This window comes from Arvicanthis niloticus, chromosome 4 (assembly GCF_011762505.2).
Source record: "Arvicanthis niloticus isolate mArvNil1 chromosome 4, mArvNil1.pat.X, whole genome shotgun sequence".
In the NCBI taxonomy this organism is placed as follows: Eukaryota; Metazoa; Chordata; class Mammalia; order Rodentia; family Muridae; genus Arvicanthis; species Arvicanthis niloticus.
In genome coordinates this window covers 948,750-968,897 of record NC_047661.1, presented here as the reverse complement: position 1 = coordinate 968,897, position 20,148 = coordinate 948,750, and positions in this window count along the sequence as shown.

Below are 20,148 nucleotides of genomic sequence, written 5' to 3'. Positions count from 1 at the left end.
CTATGATCAGTTCTGTATTTCTGTGTGTTGTCTTTAAAAAGAGTGTTGCTGTTTTACCAACTATTTAGGCATTAAGTATCTTGTCTCTCAGGTTTATGCTGTTCAGCAGACTGATGGCTTTTGTATGGCAATGGATAGATGCTATTCAAGTGAAACCCATACACATCCATTATTACAGTCTGGATGTAGGGGACTCTGAAACCTCTGTCATTAAGACTGACGAGGATTAACCTCTAACTTATGTGCTAAGCCAGATAGTCAGTGACGGGTAAGAGAACATATCGAGATCCTTGCCCCTAAAAGAAGGGAGGCCTCACCATCCTAAGACAGGAGCTCAACCAATGGCTGTTGAGTATCCAAGGATGGGAAAGGGAGGCTGGGGTCCTTTGTCCCAACCTACGACAGGCACGGTTTCCATAAGTTTTCCCAGCCTTCCTTTTTGAAAAAATAATTAAAAAGAGGGACCTGTTGGGAGCTGGCCTTTAGCAGAAAGCAGCTAGAAATCAGCTATCCACACACTAGCCATGCCTCCAAGGCTTACGTCATATCCACGCACCTACAAGGGGCATGGCAAAAGTGTATAAATAACCTAGATTTCTCTTCAAATAAAGAGACTTGATCAAAGACTTTATCAGAACGTCTGTCTTGTCTCCATTGCTTGCATCATTTCTCCTCATCCTCACTCTCTCTCCCTCTAGACCCTGACCTGAAGACTGGAGTGGCAGTTTGAAGTCAGGCAGAGCAGAGCAGGCCACAACATAGTAACTAACCAGGCTTTTTAAGTCTTTTGTCTCAAGCCAGGTAGAGCAGAGACAGTTGCAACAGTCAACCACAGAAAAGTTCTCTCGACTGTCAACCAAAAAAGGTTCTTCCCACTGTACTTCACAGTGGCATCCTCCCCATTGACCACCACAGAAACCTCCTCTCCACTGTCCACCACAGTGTCATCCTCCTGTGCACCACAAGGACATCCTTTCCACAGTCCAGCACAGGGATATCCTCCCTACTGTACATCAGAGGGAAGTCCTCCCTACTGTCCACCACAGTGTCATCCTCCTGTGTACCACAAGGATGTCCTCTCCGCTGTCCAAGACTGGGACATCCTCACTTCTGTCTACCACATAGACTTTCTCCTCACTGTACATCACAGAGATGTCGTACCAAATGTCCACCACAGAAACGTCCTCCCAATTGTCCATGACAGTTATGTCCTCCCCCTGCCCATCACAAGGACATCCTCCCCTCTGTCCACCACAAAGATATCCTCTGCACTGTCCACCACAGGAACGTCCTCCTTATTGTCCTCCCCAGGGACATATTCCTTGGCACCACAGGGACGTCCTTTCCACTGTCCACCACAAGGACATCCTCCCCACTGATTATCCCACTGAAACACTCCACACTGTCCACCACAGGGACGTTCTTTGAACTGTCCACAACAGGGATTTCTTTCTCACAGTCCACCAGAGGGATGTCCTCCCCACTATCAACCACAGAGACATCTTCCCCCCTCCCCACTGTCCACCACAGGGACATCCTTCTCACTGTCAACAACAGGGAAGTCCTCTCCACTGTCCACATCAGAGATGTCCTCCCCAGTCTCCACCAGAGAGACATACTCCCCACTGTGCACAACAGGGACATCCTCCCCACTGCCCATCTCAAGGAAGTCCTCCCGACTCTCCACCACACTTAATTCCTCCCCACTGCCTACCACAGTGATCTCCTCCCCTCTGTCCACCACAAAGATATCTTCTGCAATGTTCACCACAAGGAAATCTTCCTTATTGTCAACCCCAGGGACCTCCACCTGTGCACCACAGGAACATTCTCCCCACTGTTCACCAAAAGGACGTCCTCCCCATTGTCCACCCCACTGAATTTCTCTTCACTGTCCACAACAGGGATTTCTTTCTCACTACCCACCAGAGGGAAGTCCTCCCCACTGTCAACCACAGGGACATCCTCCCCACTGTCCACTACAGGAATGTCTTACTCACTGTCAACAACAGGAAAGTCCTCCCCACTGTCAATCTCAGAGACGTCCTTCCCAGTGTCCACCAGAGGGACATCCTCCCCACTGTCCACCACAGGGACATCATACCCACTGTCCACCAAAGATATAACATTCCCACAGTCCACTAAAAGGCCATCCTCCCCATTGTCCAAAAGAGGGCAACCCTCTCCACTGTCCACCACAGGGATGTCATACCCACAATCCACCACAGTGATGTCCTTTCCACTGTCCACCACAGGGACATCCTCTCCACTGTCTACCAAAGGGATGTCCTCCTCACTGTCCATCACAGGCCAGTCCTTCTCACTGTCCACCACAGGAACACCCTTCCCACTGTCCACCCCAGGGACTTGCTTCTCACTCTCCACAAGAGGGAAGTCCTCCACACTGTTTACATAAAAGTCCCACACCTCCATGTCCACCACAGGAATTTCCTCCCCACTGTCCACTACAGGGATTTCCTCCCCACTGTCTAGCACAGAAATGTCCTCTTCACTGTATACAATAGGGAAGGCCTCCTCACTGTCCACTTCAGAGACATCCTCAAAACTATCCACCACAGGGATGTCCTACTCACTGTCTACAACAGGAAAATCTTCCCCACTGTCCACCTCAGGGTCATACATTTTACTGTCCATCATGGGGACATCCTCCCCACTATCCACCAGAGGGACATCCTCCCCACTGTGCGACACAGAGATGTCATACCCATTGTCCACAAAAAAGATATCATTCCCACAGTCCACCAAAAAGACATTCTCCCGATTGTCCACCAGAGGGACATCCTTAACATTGTCCACCAGAGGGACATCCTCCCCACTGTCCATCACAGGGATGTCCTCTTCACTGTCCACCACAGGCCCGTCTTCCTCACTTTCCACCACAAGGACACCTTTCTCATGGTCAACCACAAAGACACCCTTCCCACCATCCACCACAGGGACACCCTTCCATTGTCCACCACAGGGATGTCTTTCCAGCTGTCAACCACCTGGACATCCTTTTGTATACAACAGAGATGTCCACCCCACTGTCCATCACAGAAATGCACTCTCCAACACAGGGAAGTCCTACTCACTATCCACCTTAGGGATGTCCTCCCCACTGTCCACCACAGGGATGTTTTTCCCACTGTCCACCGCAGGTACTTCCTTCTCTCTGTCCACCACAGTGATGTCCTCACTACAGTCCACCACTGGGTCCTCCTTTCCACTGTCCACCACAGGGACATCCTCTCCACTCACCAACAGAGTGACATTCTCTCACTGTCCAACACACAGACGTCCTGCACACTGTCCATCACAGGGACGTGGTCCTCACTGTCGATGACAGACGTCCTCATCATTGTCCACCACAGGGACGTCATCCTAATTGTCCACCACAGCGATGTACTCCTCTGCACCACAGGAACGTCTTCCCCCTCTCCACCACAAAGATGTACTCTTCACTATCCACCCCACTAAAATCCTTCCTGCTGTCCACCACAGGGACGTCCTCCCCATGGTCAACCACAGGGATTTCCTCCTCACTGTCCACCAGAGCAAAGCCCTCCACACTATTTACCTAAAGGACATCCTTCCCACTGTCCACCACAAAGATGTTCTTCTCACTGTACTCCACATAGATGGCCTCTGCACTGTCCACCAAAGGGATGTCCTCCTTATTTTCCACAACAAGGAAGTTCTCCAGTTCACCACAGAAATTTCTTCCCCACAATCCACCACAAGAATGTTCTCTTCAATCTGAACCCCAATCAAATCCCCCATCCACTCTCCACCACAGGGATGTCCAACTACTGTCCACCACAGGGATTTCCTCCTCAGTGTCCACCAAAGGGAAGTCCTCACCACTGTTCACTACAGTCACGTCTTCCTCATTGTGCACAAGAGGGATGTCCTCCAAACTGTTTACCTAAGTGACGCCCACGTCACTCTCCACCAAAAGGATATCCTCCACACTTTTTTTTACCAAAGGGATGTCCTTATAACTCTTCAATACAGGGACGTCCTTTCCACTGTCCACCACAGGGACATCCTTCCCACTGTCCAACAAAGGGACATCCTCCCCACTGTGCACCAGAGGGACATCCTCCCCAATGTCAACCACAGTGACTTCCTCCATACTGTCCACTACAGGGATGTCTATTATCACTGGCCACAGAGGGATGTTCTCTGCACTGCCCACCAAAGGGACATCCTCCTTATTGTCCACTGCAGCGTTGTCCTTCTGTGCACCACAGGAACATCCTTTCCATTGTCCACCATAATAATGTCCTCTGCACTTTCCACCCAACTGAAATGCTCCACACTGTTTAACACAGGGATGTTCATCTACTGTCCACCACTGTGAAGTTCTTTCCACTGTTTACTACAAGGATGTAATCCTCACAATTTTCAATGCAGAAGTCCTTTCCACTGTCCACTCAGGGACGCCCTTCTTACTGTCCAAAACAAGGAAGTTATCCACACTGTCCACTACAGGGACATCATCTTTTGTACCACAGAAACGTCTTCTACACTGTCCACCACAGGGAAGTACTTCCCATAGTCCACCACATGAACATTATCCCCACTGTCCATGGCATAGAATTCCTCCCCACTGTCCTCCACAGAGATGTCCTCTGGTGCACCAAAGGGACCTCCTCCCCACTGTTCACCACAAGGACATTCTTTTTACTGTCCACCACAGATACTTCCTCCCCACTGTCCACCACAGGGACCTTTTCCACACTGTCCACCACAGTGTCATCCTCCTGTGCACCACAGGGATGTCCTCACCAATGTCCATCAAAGGGACATCCTCACTACTGTCCAACATAGGAACATTTTCCTCATTGTGCACCACAGAGATGTCCTCCCCACTGTCCTCCACAGAAAGAGCCTCCCACTGTCCGCCACATGGTCATCATTCCCACTTCCCACCAAAAAGATGTCATCCTCACTGTCCACCAGAGTGGATTTCTCCCCACTGTAAACCACAGGAACCTCCTCCAAACTGTCCACTACAGAGATATCCTTCCCACTGTCCACCAAGGAAACATCCTCCCCACTGTCCACCACAGGGATGTCCTCCCTGCTGCCCACCACAGGGCACCCATTCTTCTGACCACCACAAACCTGTTCTCCACACTGTCCAAGACAAAGATGTTTTCCCCACTGTCCACCACAGGGATGTCTTCCACACTGTCTACCAAATTGTTGTCCTCCTGTGCACCACAGGAATGTCCTCTTCACTATCCACCACAGGGACATCCTCCCCACTGTCTACCACAGGAATGTCCTTATCACTGTCCACCACAGGGACATCCTCCCAACTGTCCACCAAAGGGGCATCCTCCCCACTGTCCACCACAGAGATATGCTTCCAAGTGTCCACCACAGAGATGTCCTTTCAACTGTCCACCTCAGGGATGTCCACCACAGTTTCAACCAAATGTACATTTTCACTGTCCACAACAGGCCCATCCATCCCACAGTCCACCACAGGGGTGTCCTCCCAACTGTCCACCAAAGGGGCGTCCACCCACTGTCCACAACAGAGATATCTTCCCTGTGTCCACCACAGGGACGTCCTCCACAGTGTCCACCAAATGTACATCCTTTTCATTGTCCACCACAGGCCTGTCCATTCCACTGTCCTCCACAGGGACATTCTCCCCACTGTCAACCACAGGAACATTCTTCACACTTTCCACCACAGATATGTTCTCCCCACTGTCCACCACATTTACATTCTCCATACTTTTCACCACAGGGATTTCCTCCCCACTGTTTATCACAGGGACATCCTTTCCACTGTCCACTACAGGGACATCCTCACTACTGTCCAACACAAGGATGTTTTCCCCACTAACCCACCACAGGAACATCCTCCTGTGTACCACAGGGATGTACTCTACACTTTCCAGCACAGGGACTTCCTCTCCACTGACCACCACATGAACATCCTCCTCACTTTCCATGACAGAGATATCCTCCTCACTGTCCTCCACAGAAACGTGCTCCCCACTGTCCACCAAAAAAACTTCCTCCCTGCTGTCCATCACAGTGGCATCCTCCCCATTGACCTCCACAGAAACACCCTCCCCACTGTCCACCACAGAGTCATTCTCCTGTGCACCACATGGATGTCCTCCCTACTATCCACAACAGGAACATCCTCCTGTGTACCACAGGAAGGTACTCTACACTTTCCAGCACAGGGACTTCCTCTCCACTGTCTACCACATGAACATCCTTCCCACGGTCCATCACAGTGGCATCCTCTTCATTGACCTCCACAGAAACGTCCTTCCCACTGTCCACCACATGAACATTCTTTCCAATGTCCACCACAAGGATGTTCTCCTTACTGTCTACACCACTGAAATCCTCCTCACTCTCCACTACAGGGACGTCCTTCCCACAGTCCACCACAGGGATGTCCTTTCCACTGTCCACCACAAAAATGTCCTCCTCACTGTCCACCACAGGGACATCCTCCCCACTGTCAATGCCAGAAAGGTCCTCGCCCTCCAACCCACTGAAATCCTCATGAATGTCCACCACAGGGACATTCTTCTGTTCTTCTGTGTACAACAAGGACATCCTCCCCTATGTCCACCACAGAGATGTCCTTTCCACTGTCCACCACAGAAACGTCCTCCCCACTGTCCACCACAGGGACATCTTTCCCACTTTCCACCACATGGATGTCCTTCCCACTGTCCATCAAAGAGATGTCCTCCCCAATGTACAACCCAGTGACATTCTAGCCACAGTCCACCATGGACATATCCTCCTGTGTACCACAGAGACATCCACCACACTGACCACCACAGAAAAGTCCTCCTCACTGTCCACTACAGGTATGTCCTGCCCACTGCTTACCTTTAGGATGATCTCCCCCCTGTCCACCAAAGTTACATCCTCCCCAATGTCCACCACAAATACGTCCTTTTCACAGAGCAGCACAGAGATGTCCTCACCACTGTCCACCATGAGGACATCCTTTCCACTGTCTACCACAGGGACATTCTCTTCACTGTCCACCACAGAGACATCCTCCCCACTGTCCACCTCAGTGACATAGTAATCTACCACAGGGATGTCATTCTCACTGTCCACCACAGTGATGTCCTTAACAGTGTCGACTAAAGTGGCATCCTGTATATTGTCCACCACAGGGTCATCCTATTGTGCACCACAGGAATGTCCTCCCCAATTTCCACAACGAGGATGTCCTCCCCATTGTCCACACCACTGAAATCCTTCCCACTGTGCAGCACAGGAATGTCCTCTCCACCATCCTCCACAAAGATGTACTTTCTACTGTCCACAACAAGGATGTCATACTCACTGTCCACAACAAAGGATTCCTCCCCACTGTCCATCACAGGGATGTCCTCCCCACTGTTAACCGCAGGGATGTCCTTCTCACTGTCTTCAACACAGAAGTTCTTCCCACTGTCCACTCAGGGATGTCCTCCTTACTGTCCATCACAGGGACTTCCTTTCTGGTATCCACCACAGGGACATCCTCCTTACTGTCCACCACTGGGATGTCATACCCACTGTCTACAAAAGGAATGTCCTTACCACTGTCCACCAAAGGGACAATGCATGGCCGGCTAATACAGTGTTTATACCAAAATTAAAAAAAAAAACACATCTTAACTCAAACTGCACAAGTAACACGCATTTAGTGTTTTTTTGCTCTCTAATAGTTGCCTTTAACTCAGGTAGTACACATGCTTTTTTATATTTATACAGATGGGTACTGCCTTTCATTGTATCATGTGTTTTACCTGCAATATATGTACTTTGTGTACATGGTATGCAAAACTAAGCACAATGCTTGGCCGGCTACTACAGTGTTTATACCAAAATAAAAAGAACACATCTTAACTCAAACTGCACAAGTAACATGCATTTAGTGTTTTTAGTTCTCTACTAGTTGTCTTTAACTCACATAGTACACATGCATTTCTCCTTGGTTATTTTTACAGACGGGAACTGCCTTGTATTGTATCATGTGTTTTAGCTGCCATATAGGTACTTATTTGTACATAGTATACCAAACAATGGCAATGCATGGCCGGCTAATACACTGTTCATACCAAAATCAGAAGAACATGTTTTAACTCAAACTGCACAAGTATCATGCATTTAGTGTTTTAAGCTCTCTAATAGTTGTCTTTTACTCACTTAGTACACATACTTTTCTCTTTCTGTATTTATACAGGTACATCCTCCTCACTTTCCACCACAGAAACATCCTTCAAACTGTCCACAACAAAGATGTCCTTGCCACTGTCCACCACAAAGATGTCCTACTGTGTACCACAAAGATGTCCTCCTAACTGTCCACCATAAAAATCCTCCCCACTGTCCACCACAGGTTCATCCTCCCAGCTGTCCACCACAGAGAGGTCCACCCCACTTTCCTCTACAGAGGCGTCCTCTCCATTGACCACCACAAGGAAGTCCTCCACACTGTCCACAACAGAAATACCCTCCCTACTGTCCACCACAAGAACATCCTCCACACAGGCCGCCACTGGTATGTTCTCCCCACTGTCCACTACAGAGATGTCCTCCACACTGTAAACCACAGGAACATACCCATCTGTACCACAGGGACTTCCTCTCCAGTGTCCACCACACTGAAAACCTCCCAACTCTCCACCACAGAGATGTCCTTTTCACTGTCTACCAGAGGGAAGTACTCCCCACTGTCCACCACAGGGATGTCCTCCTCAAAGTACACCAGAGGGAAGTCCTTCACACTGTTTACCTAATAAACACCACCACAAGAACATCCTCCCCACTGTCCAGAACAGGAACTTACTACCTACTGTTCAACACAGAGATGTCCTCCCCACTGTCCACCACAAAGACGTCCTCCTTCTCAACAAAGAGACAACCTCCCCAATGTCCACCACAGGGACATCCTCCAGTTTACCACAGTGATGTCCTTAACACTGTCAACAATAGAGACGTCCTCCCCACTGTCCACAATATGTATGTACCCCTTATTGTCAACCACAGTGAAATTTTCCCCACTGTCTACCACAAGGATGTTCTCCCCACTGTACACCACAAGGATGTCCTTCCCACTGTCCACCACAAGGATGATCTTCCCACTGTCCATCACAGGAATGTCAACCCCACTGTCCACCAGAGAAATGTCCTCCTATCTACCAAAGGGACTTCATTACTAATGTCCTTTAAAGGGGCATCCTCAACAATGAACACCACATGGACTTTCTCCACACTGTCCAGTACAGAGATGTTTTTCCCACTGTCCACCACAGGGACATCCCCCCCACTGTCGACCACAGAAATGACCTCCTGTGCACCACAGTTATGTCCTCCCATCTGTCCACCACAGAGACCTCCTTTCCACTGTCTACCACAGGGACGTACTCCTGTGCACCACCACAACATCCTCCCCATTTTTCCCCACAGATGTCCTCCCCACAGTCAACCACAGGTATATTCTCCTCGCTATCGACCACAGATATGTCTTTCCCAGTGTCCATCACAAAGTCATCCTCGCCACTGTCCACCACAAAGATGTCTTCCTGTATACCACAGAGACGTCTTTTCATCTTTCTTCGACAGAGGTATCTTCCCCACTGAACACAACTGGATGTCCTCCACACTGTCCACCAAAGAGATGTCCTCCCAACTGTCCACCACAGTGACATCTTCCACACTGTCCACCACAGGGACTTCCTCCTGTGCACCACAGTGATGTCCTCCCCACTGTCCACCAGAGAAAATTCCTCCCCAATGTCCACCACAGGGACATCTGCCACACTGTCCACCACAAGTACGTCCTAGCCGCTGTCCTCAACACAGTTTTCCTCCAAACTGTAAACAACAGAGACAATCTTTACTCTGCCCTCAACAATGATGTGATCCTGTGTACCACAGGAAAATCCTCCCCACTGTTTACCACAGGGGTGACCTCTTCACTAACCACCACAAGGACGTCCTCCACACTGTCCACCACAGTGTTGTACTCCTGTACAACATAGGGACGTCCTCCCCACTGTCCACAACAGAGACATCCTTCCTAATGTCCATCACATGGACATCCTTCCCACTGTCCACCACAGGGATGTCCTCCCCACTGTGCACTACAGGGACGTACTTCCCACCATCCAACACAGAGACAATCATGCCACTGTCCAGCACAGTGATGTTTCCCCCTCTCTTCACCTCCAGAATGTCCTCTTTTATACCAGAAGGATGTCCTTACCACTGGCCACCACAAGGGCATCCTCACCATTGTCCACAACAAGGACTTCCTTCCCACTGTCCACCACAGAAACATCCTTTCCGCTGTGCACCACAGGGACATTCTCCTGTGCACAACAGGGATGTCCTCACCACTGTCCACAACAGAGGTGTCCTCTGCATTGTCCACCACAGGGACATCCTTGAAACTGTCCACCACAGGGACGTTTTCCACACTGTCTACCATAGGCCTGTCATCCTTATTGTCCACTACAGGGACATCCTTCCCACTTTCCACCACAGCGACTTCATTCCCACTGTCCACCACAGCGACAATATCCCCACTGTCTAAAACAGGGACATTCTCCCCACTGTCCACTCTAGGGATGTCCTCCTGTGTACCACAGAGATGTCCACACCACTGTCCACCACAAAATGTCCTCCCCACTGTCCACTAAAGGGAATTTCTTCTCAGTGTCCAACTTAGGGACGTCCTCCCCACTGTCCACCAATAAAACATCATCCCCACTGTCCACAACAGGTACATCTTCCTCTCGGTCCACCACAGAGATGTCCTCACTACTGTCCACAACAAGGATATCCTCCTCACTGTCCACAACATGGAACTCCTCTCCACTTTCCAAAACAGGGATGTCCACCCAACTCTCCAGCACAGGGATGTCCTTCTTATTGTCCACCAAAGAGACATCTGCCTGTACACCACAGAAACTTTCTTTCCACTGTCCTCTGTGGAGAGGACGTCCTCTCCAAAGTCCACCCCACTGAAATCCTCCCATTGTCCATTTCAGGGATGTCCTCCCCACTTTCCACCACAGTGACAACCTCCATACTTTCCACCAGAGGTATGTCCTACTCTCAATCATCCACAGAGATGTCCTCACTACTGCCCCACATAAAATGTCCTTTCCACTGTCCACCACAGGGACATCCTCCCCACTGCCCACCAAAGAGACATCCTCCCCAGTGTCCAACACTGGGAAGTCCTCCTCATTGTTGAAAAGAGAGATGTCCTCTGCACTGTCTACCACAGGGACGTCCTCTTTTTTGTCCACCAAAGGGACGTCCTCTTCACTGCCCACCATACTGAAATCCTCCCCACTGTCCACCAGAGACATCCTCCCCACTGTACATCACAGGATTTCCTCCTCACTGTCCTCCAGAGGGAAGTCCTACACACTGTCTACTACATTGATGTCCTCCCAATGTCCGCCACAGAAACACCATCCTCACTGTACACCACAGGGATATTTTCCCCACTGTTTACCACAAGGATATCCTCCTCACTGTCCAACATAGAAACATCCTCCCCACTGTCCACCACAGGAATGTCCTCCCCACTGTCTACCACTAGGACATCCTCCCAACAGTCCACCACAGGGATATCCTTTCCACTGTCCACCACAGGGATGTCCTCCCTGCTGTCCACCACAGGGATGTCCTTCTCACTGTCCTCCACACTGTACACTCAGAAACATCCTTCTTACTGTCCACTACAGGGACATCTTCCACTGTGTCCACCACAGGACATTTTTCCCACATTCCACCACAGGGACGTCATACCCACTGTCCAGCACAGGGATGTCCTTCCCAATGTCCACAAAAGGGACAGTGCATAGCCGGATAATATAGTGTTTTTACCAAAATTAAAAGAACATGTCTTAACTCAAACTGCACAAATAACATGCCTTATGGTTTTTAGCTCTCTAATAGTTGTCTTTAACTCACATACTACACATGCTTTTCTCTTTGGTTATTATTACAGAGGGGAACTACCTTACATTGTATCATGCGTTTTAGCTGCAATACAGGTACTTATTTGTACGTAGTATACATAACAAAGAACAATGCTTGGCCAGCTAATACAGTGTTTATACCAAAATGAAAAGAACATGTCTTAACTCAAACTGCACCAGTAACATGCATTTAGTGTTTTCAGCTCTCTAATAGTTGTTTTAACTCAGGTAGTACACATTCTTTTCTCCTTGGGTATTTATACAGATGAGAACTGCTTTACATTGTACCATCTGTTTTAGCTGCAATACAGGGACTTATTTGTACATAGTATACAAAACAAAGCACAATGCTTGGCAGGCTACTAAAGTGTATATACAAAAATCAAAGAACACGTCTTAACTCTAACTGCAAAAGTGACATGGATTTATTGTTTTCCCCTCTCTAACAGTTGTCTTTAACTCATGTACTATACATCCTTCTCTATTTTTGGGATTTATACAGGTATGTCCTCCTCACATTCTACCACAGAAATGTCTTCCCCACTGTCCACCACAAAGATGTACTCCTATGTACCACAGAGACATCCTCTTCACTTTTTTTCACAGAGGCATCCTCCTCATTGACCACCACAGGGATGTCCTCCACACTGTCCACCACTGTGGTATCCTCACCACTGTCAACCACAAGGATGTCCTCCTCACTATATACAACAGGGAAGTCCTCCCCACTGTCCACCACAGGGAGGTTTTCCACACTCTCCTCCACAGTGACAGCCTCCTCACTGTCCACAACAAGAAAGTCCTCCCAACTGTCCACCTCTGGGACATCCTCCTTGCTGTTCACCACAAGGACTTCCTCCCCAGTGTCCACCAGAGAAACATCCTCCTCAGTGTCCAACACAGAGATATCCTTCCTACTCTACACCAAAGGTGCGTCTTTCCAAATGTCCATAACAGGGACAACCTCCCCAGTTTCTACTTCAGGGACATCCTCCACAATCTCCACCACAGGGACGTTCTTTCCACTGGCTACCAAAGGGACGTCGTCCTCAGTGTCTACCACAAAGATGTCCTCTGAACTGTCCACCACTGGAACATCCTTCTTATTGTCCACCACAGGGACATCCTCCTATGCACCACAGGAATGTTCTGCCCACTATCCACCACAAAAACATCCTCCCCACTGTCCACCCCACTGAAATCCTCCCCACTGTCCACCACAGGAATGTCCTCCTCACTGTCCACCAGAGAAAAGTCCTCCACATTGTTTATGTAAATGACACATACCTCACTATCTACCACAGGGATATCTTCCTCACTGTTTACAACAGGGATGTCCTTCACACAGTCCTCCACAGGAAACTTCTCTCAGCTGTCCACCACAGGGATGTCCTAAACACTGTCAACCACAGTGATGTGTTCCTCACTGTATACAACAGGGAAGTCCTCCCCACTGTCCATCACAGGGACGTCTTCCCCACGGTCCTTCACAAGAACTTCCTCCTCAGGGTGCACAACAGAGAAGTCCTCCGCACTATCCACATCAGAACATCCTCTTTACTGACCACCACAGAAACTTTCTCCCCAATGTCCACAAGAGAGACATCCTCCCCATGGTCCACCACAAGGATATCATACCCACTGTCCACCAATGAGATATCATTCCCACTGTCCACCAAATGTCGTCCTCGTCACTGTCTACCACAGGCTTTCCACTGTCTCCCTCAGGGATTTCCTCCTCACTGTCCACCAGAGGGAAGTCCTCCCCTCTGTTCAACATAGGGATGTCCTTCTCACTGTCCACCAGAGAAAAGTCCTCCACATTGTTTATGTAAAAGATACATACTTCAGAGTCTACTACAGGGATATCTTCCTCACTATTTACAACAGGGATGTCCTTCACATAGTCCACCACAGGGACCTCTTCTCAACAGTCCAACACAGGGGTGTCCTCACCACTGTCAACCACAGGGATGTCCTCCTCATTGTCTAAAACAGGGAAGTCCTCTCCACTGTCCACCTCAGGGACGTCCTCTTTACTGACCACTAAAGAAACTTTCTCTCCAGTTTCTACCAGAGGTATATCCTCACCATTGTCCACAAGAAGGACATCCTCCCCACTGTCCACCACAGAAATATCTTCCCCACTGTCCACTAAAGGGACGTCCTTCCCACTGTCTATCACAGGGAGTTCCTCTCCACTGTCCACCACAGGCATGTCCACACACTGTCCACCACAGGAAGGTCCTCCCACTGTCCACCACAGGGACATCCAATGGACTGTCCACCACAGAAACCTCATCATCACTCTCCATCATAGGGACATCTTTCCCACTGTCACCCACAGAGAGGTCCTCCCCACTGTCCACCACAGAGACATCCTTCCCACTGTCCACAACAGTAAGTACTCCCCACTGTCCAAAACAGGGATGTCCTCCCCACTGTCCACCACAGAGATGTCCTACCCACTGTCCACCACAGGAAGATCCTTCCCACTGTCAAACACAGAGAAGTCCTCCCAGCTGTCCACCACAGGGACGTCCTTCTCACTGTTCACCACATGAACATCATCCCCAATGTGCACCACAGGGACATCCTCCCATGCACAACAGGGATGTCCTCACCCTTCTGCACCACGGAAACATCCTCCTGTGCACACCAGGGACGTCCTCACCACTGTCTACCCCAGAGATCTCCTCCACATTCTCCACAACAGGCACATCATTCCCAACGTCCACCAAAGGGACGTTCTCTTTTGCACCAGAGAAACATCCTAACCACTGTTCAACACAGGGACATCTTCCACACTGTCCACCACAGGGACATCCTCCCCATTGTCAACCACAGGGATGTCCACCGAACTGTCCACCACAGGGATGTTTTCTGCACGGTTAAACACAGGGGCATCCTCACCATTGTGCACCACAGGGACATCCTTCCCACTGTCCACCACAGGGGGATCCTTCCCACTGTCCACAACATGGATGTCCTTCCCACTGAAAACCAAAGATACGTCCTTCCCACTGTCCACCACAGGGATGTCCTTCCAACTGTTGACCATACGGACATCCTCCCCACTGTCCACCACAGGGACGTCCTCACCCCTGTCCACCATATGGAGGTCCTCTGCACCATCCACCACAAGGAGGTCCTCCCCACTGTCCACCGCACGGATGTCCTCCACAGTGTAATCAACAGGGATGTCCTCTTCACTGTGCACTACTGAGAAGTACACACCACTATCTACCACAGGGATGTCCTTCCCACTGACCACCTCAATGACGACCTCCCCTCTGTCCATCACAGGGACATCGTACCCACTGTCCACCACTGAGAGGTTCTCCCTATTGTCCACCACAGGGATGTTCTTACCACTGTCCACCACAGAGATGTTCTTACCACTGTCCACCACAGAGATGTACTCTGCACTCTCCACTCCAGGGAAATTTTTCCCACTGTCCACCAAAGAGAAGTTTTCTTGTGCACTACAGGAATGTCCTCCCCAATGTCCACAAGGCCATCATCCCCACTGTCCATCACAGTGAAATGTTCTCACCAATGTCTACCACAGAGACGTCCTTCCCACAGTCCACCACAGGGATTTCATCCCAACTTTCAAACACAGGGACGTTCTTTTCACTTAACCCACAGGGACATCCTCCCTACTGTGCACCACAGAGACTTCCTCCTGTGCACAACATGGATGTCCTCACCACTGTCCACCACAGAGATGTTCTCTTCATTCTCCACCATATGGATATCCTTCTCATTATCCACCACAGGATCATTCTCCAGTACACCACCATAATGTCCTCCCCAATATCCATGAGGACATCCTTCCCACTGTCCACCACAGTGAGGTCCTACCTTCTGTCCACCACAGCGACGTCCTGCCCATTGTCCACCACAGGAACATCCTCACCAATGTCCAACACAGAGTTGTCCTCAGCATTCTTCACTACAGTGACATACTTGCCCCTGTCTACCACAGAGATGTTTACCCCACTGTCCACCACAGGGATGTTTTCCCCACTGTCCACCACAGCAGCATCCTCAACAATGTCCACCACAGGGGTGTCCTTCCCACTGTTCACCACAGGGACATCCTCTTCAATGTGCACCACAGGGACATCCTCCTGTGCACAACAGAGATGTCCTCATGAATGTTCACCACAGGGACATCTTCCAGTGCACACCAGAGAGGTCCTCACCACTGTCCACCCCAGAGATGTCCTCTGCACTCTCCAAAACAGAGACATCCTACCCCCGGTCCACCAAAGGGATGTTTTCCTGTGCACCACAGAAACGTCCTTACCACTGTCCACCACAGGGACGTCCTCACCACTGTCCAGCACAGGGACGTCCTTACCACTGTCCACCACAGGGAGGTCCTCCACACTGTCAATCAAAGAAACTTCCTTCCCACTATCCACCACACGGATATACTCCAAGTTTTCCACCACAGTGACATCCTTCCCCCATCTACCACAGAGATGTAAACCCCACTGTCCACCATAGGGGCATCCTCACCAAGGTCCACCAATGGGGTGTTCTTTCCCACTGTTCAAAACAGAGACATTCTCGCTTCTGTGCACCACAGGAACATTCTCCAGTGCACACCAGGGATGTCCTCACCACTGTCCACCCCAAAGATGACCTCTGCACTCACCACAACAGGGAAATCCTTCACACGGTCCACCAAAGCGACATTTTCCTGTGCACCACAGAAATGTCCTCACCACTGTTCACCACAGGGACATCCTCCCCACTGTCCACAAGAAAGACGTCCTATCAACTGTCTACCACAGAAACATCTTCCCCAGTGTCAACAACAAGGACATTTACTGAACTGTCCAACACAGGGATGTTTTCCGCACAGTCCAACACAGGGGCGTCCTCACCAATTTCCACCACAGGGACGTTCTTCCCTGTTCACAACAGGGAGGTCCTTTCCACTTTCCACAACATGGACGTCCTTCCCACTGTAAACCAAAGAAACGTCCTCCCCACTGTCCACCACAGGGATCTCCTCACCACTGTCCACCACACGGAGGTCCTTTCCACTGTACACCACAGGGAAGTCCTTTCCACTGTACACCACAGGGAGGTCCTCCCCACTGTCCACCACATGGATGTCCTCCGCAGTGTAATCCACAGGGATGTCCTCCTCATTATGTACTACAGAGAAGTACTCACCACTATCTACCACAGGGATGTCCTACCCACTGTCCACCTAAGTGATGACCTCCCCTCTGTCCATCACAGGGACGTCCTACCCACTGTCCACCATAGAGAGGTTCTCCCTGCTGTCCACCACAGGGACATCCTTCCCACTATTCACCACAGGAACATCTTTTCCACTGTGCACCACAGTGACATTCTCCTGTGCACAACAAGGATGTTCTTACCACTGTCCACCACAGAGATATCCTCTGCACTCTCCACTCCAGGGACAGCCTTCCCACTGTCCACCAAAGATATGTTTTCTTGTGCACCACAGGAATGTCCTCCCCAATGTCCACAATGCCATCATCCCCACTGTCCACCACAGTGAAATCCTCTCACCAATTTCCACCACAGAGATGTCCTTCCCACAGTCCACTACAGGGATTTCCTCCCAACTGTCAAACATAGGTACATCCTTCCCACTGTAAACCACAGGGACATCCTCCCCACTGTGCCCCATAGAGACTTCTTCCTGTGCACAACAGGGACGTCCTCACCACTGTCCACCAGAGAGATGTCCTTCTCACTCTCCACCATGTGGATATCCTTCCCACTATCCACCACAGGAACGTTCTCCAGTTCACCACCATAATGTCCTCCCCACTGTCCATGAGGACGTCCTCCCTACTGTGTAGCACAGTGAAATCCTCCCCACTGTCCACCACAGGGACGTCCTCCTCACTGTCCATCACACGCATGTCCTCCTCACAGTAAACCACAGAGATGTCCTTCTCACTTTTCACTACAGAGAATTTCTCACCACTTTCCACCACAAGGACATCCTTCCCACTGTCTACCACAGTTATGTCCTCCACTCTGTCCACTACAGGGACGTCCTGCTCATTGTCCATCACAGGGACATCCTCACTAATGTCCAACACAGAGTTGTCCTCAGCATTCTTCACTACAGTGACATCCTTGCCCCCATCTACCACAGAGATGTTTACCCTACTGTCCACCACAGGGATGTTTTTCCCACTGTCTACCACAGCGGCGTCCTCAACAATGTCCACCACAGGGGTGTCCTTCCCACTGTTCACCACAGGGACATCCTCTTCAATGTGCACCACAGGGACATCCTCCTGTGCACAACAGAAATGTCCTTACGAATGTGCACCACAGGGACATCTTCCAGTGCACACCAGAGACGTCCTCACCACTGTCCACACCAGAGATATCCTCTGCACTCTCCAAAAAAGGGACATCCTTCCCACAGTCCACCAAAGGGACATTCTCCAGTGCACCACAGAAATGTCCTCCACACTGTCCACCACAAGGACGTCCTCCCCACTTTCCACCATAGAGACACCCATCCCACTGTACATCACAGAAACATCCTCCCCATTGTCCACCACAAGAAGGTACTCCCAACTGTCCACCACAGGGACATCCTTTTCACTGTCCACTAAACAGATGTCCTTCCCACTGTCCACCACATCCTCCTGTGTTCCACAAGGACATCCTTACCACTGTCCACAACATGGTTGTCCTCACTAATGTACACTACAGTTACGTCCTCACCACTGTTCACCACACGAATATCCTCACTGTAAACCCCAGTACCATCCTACCCACTGTTCACCAGAGGGAGGTCCTCCCCTATGTCCACCACAGGGACATCCTTCTGCCTTTCCACCACAGTGATGTCCTCCTCACTGTCCTTCAAAGGGATATCCTTCCCACTGTCGACCACAAGGATGTCATTTCAATGGTCCACCACAAGGAAGTCCTCTTCACTGACCACCACAGTGATGTCCCTCCCACTGTACACCACAGGGACATCCTCCTGTGCACAACATGGATGTTCTTACCACTGTCCACCCCAGAGATGTCCTTTACACTTCCCACTACAAGGACATCCTTCTCAATGTCTACCAAAAAGACATTCTCTTGTGCACCACAGGAACGTTGTCTTTACTCTCCACAAGGCCGTCATCCACACTGTCCACCACAGTGAAATCCTCTCAATTCTCCACCACAGAGACATCCTCCCAACTGTCCACAACAGAAATGTCCTCCCAACTATCAAACACAGCGAAGTACTTCCCACTGGAAACAACAGGGACATCCTCCCCACTGTGCACTAAAGGGACATTTTCCTGTGCACAACAGGGATGTCCTAACCACTATTCAACACAGAGTTGTCCTCCACACTCTCCACCATATGAACATCCTTCTGACTATGCACCACAGGAATGTTCTCCAGTGCACCACAGTAACATCCTCCCCACTGTCTACAACAGTGAATTCCTTCCCACTGTCCACCACAGGGATGTCCTCCCCACTGTCTACAACAGGGATGTCCTTCCCACTATTCAAAACAGAAAGTTCCTCCCCACTGTCCAACACAGGGACGTCCTTCCAAATGTCCACCTCAGTGACATCCTCACCTCAGACATTAACAGGGATGTCCTTCCCACTGTCCACCACAGGGAGGTCCTCCCCACTGACCACCAGAGTGACATCCTTCCTACTGTCCACCACAAGGTCTTTCCCAATGTCCACAACAGGGACGTACTTCCCACTTTCCACAACATATACGTCTTTCCACTATCCACCACAGGGTCTTATTTCCCACTGTCCACCACAGGGAAGTCCTCTCTACTGTCCACCACAGGGATGTCCTTTCCACTGTCCACCACAGGGACATCCTCTGCACTGTCAACAACAGGCATGTCCTTCCCATTGTCCACCACAGAAAGATACTCCCTGCTGTCCACAACAGGAAATTACTTTTCAATGTCAACCTCAGTGATGTCCTCTCCTCTGTCCAACACAGGGATGTCCTCCCCACTGTCCACCAGAGGAACATGCTTTCCACTGTCCACCACATGGAGTCCTTCCCAGTGTCCACAACATTGATGTCCTTACCACAGTCCACAACATAAATGTCCTTCCCACTGTCCACCACAGGGACCTTCTTCCC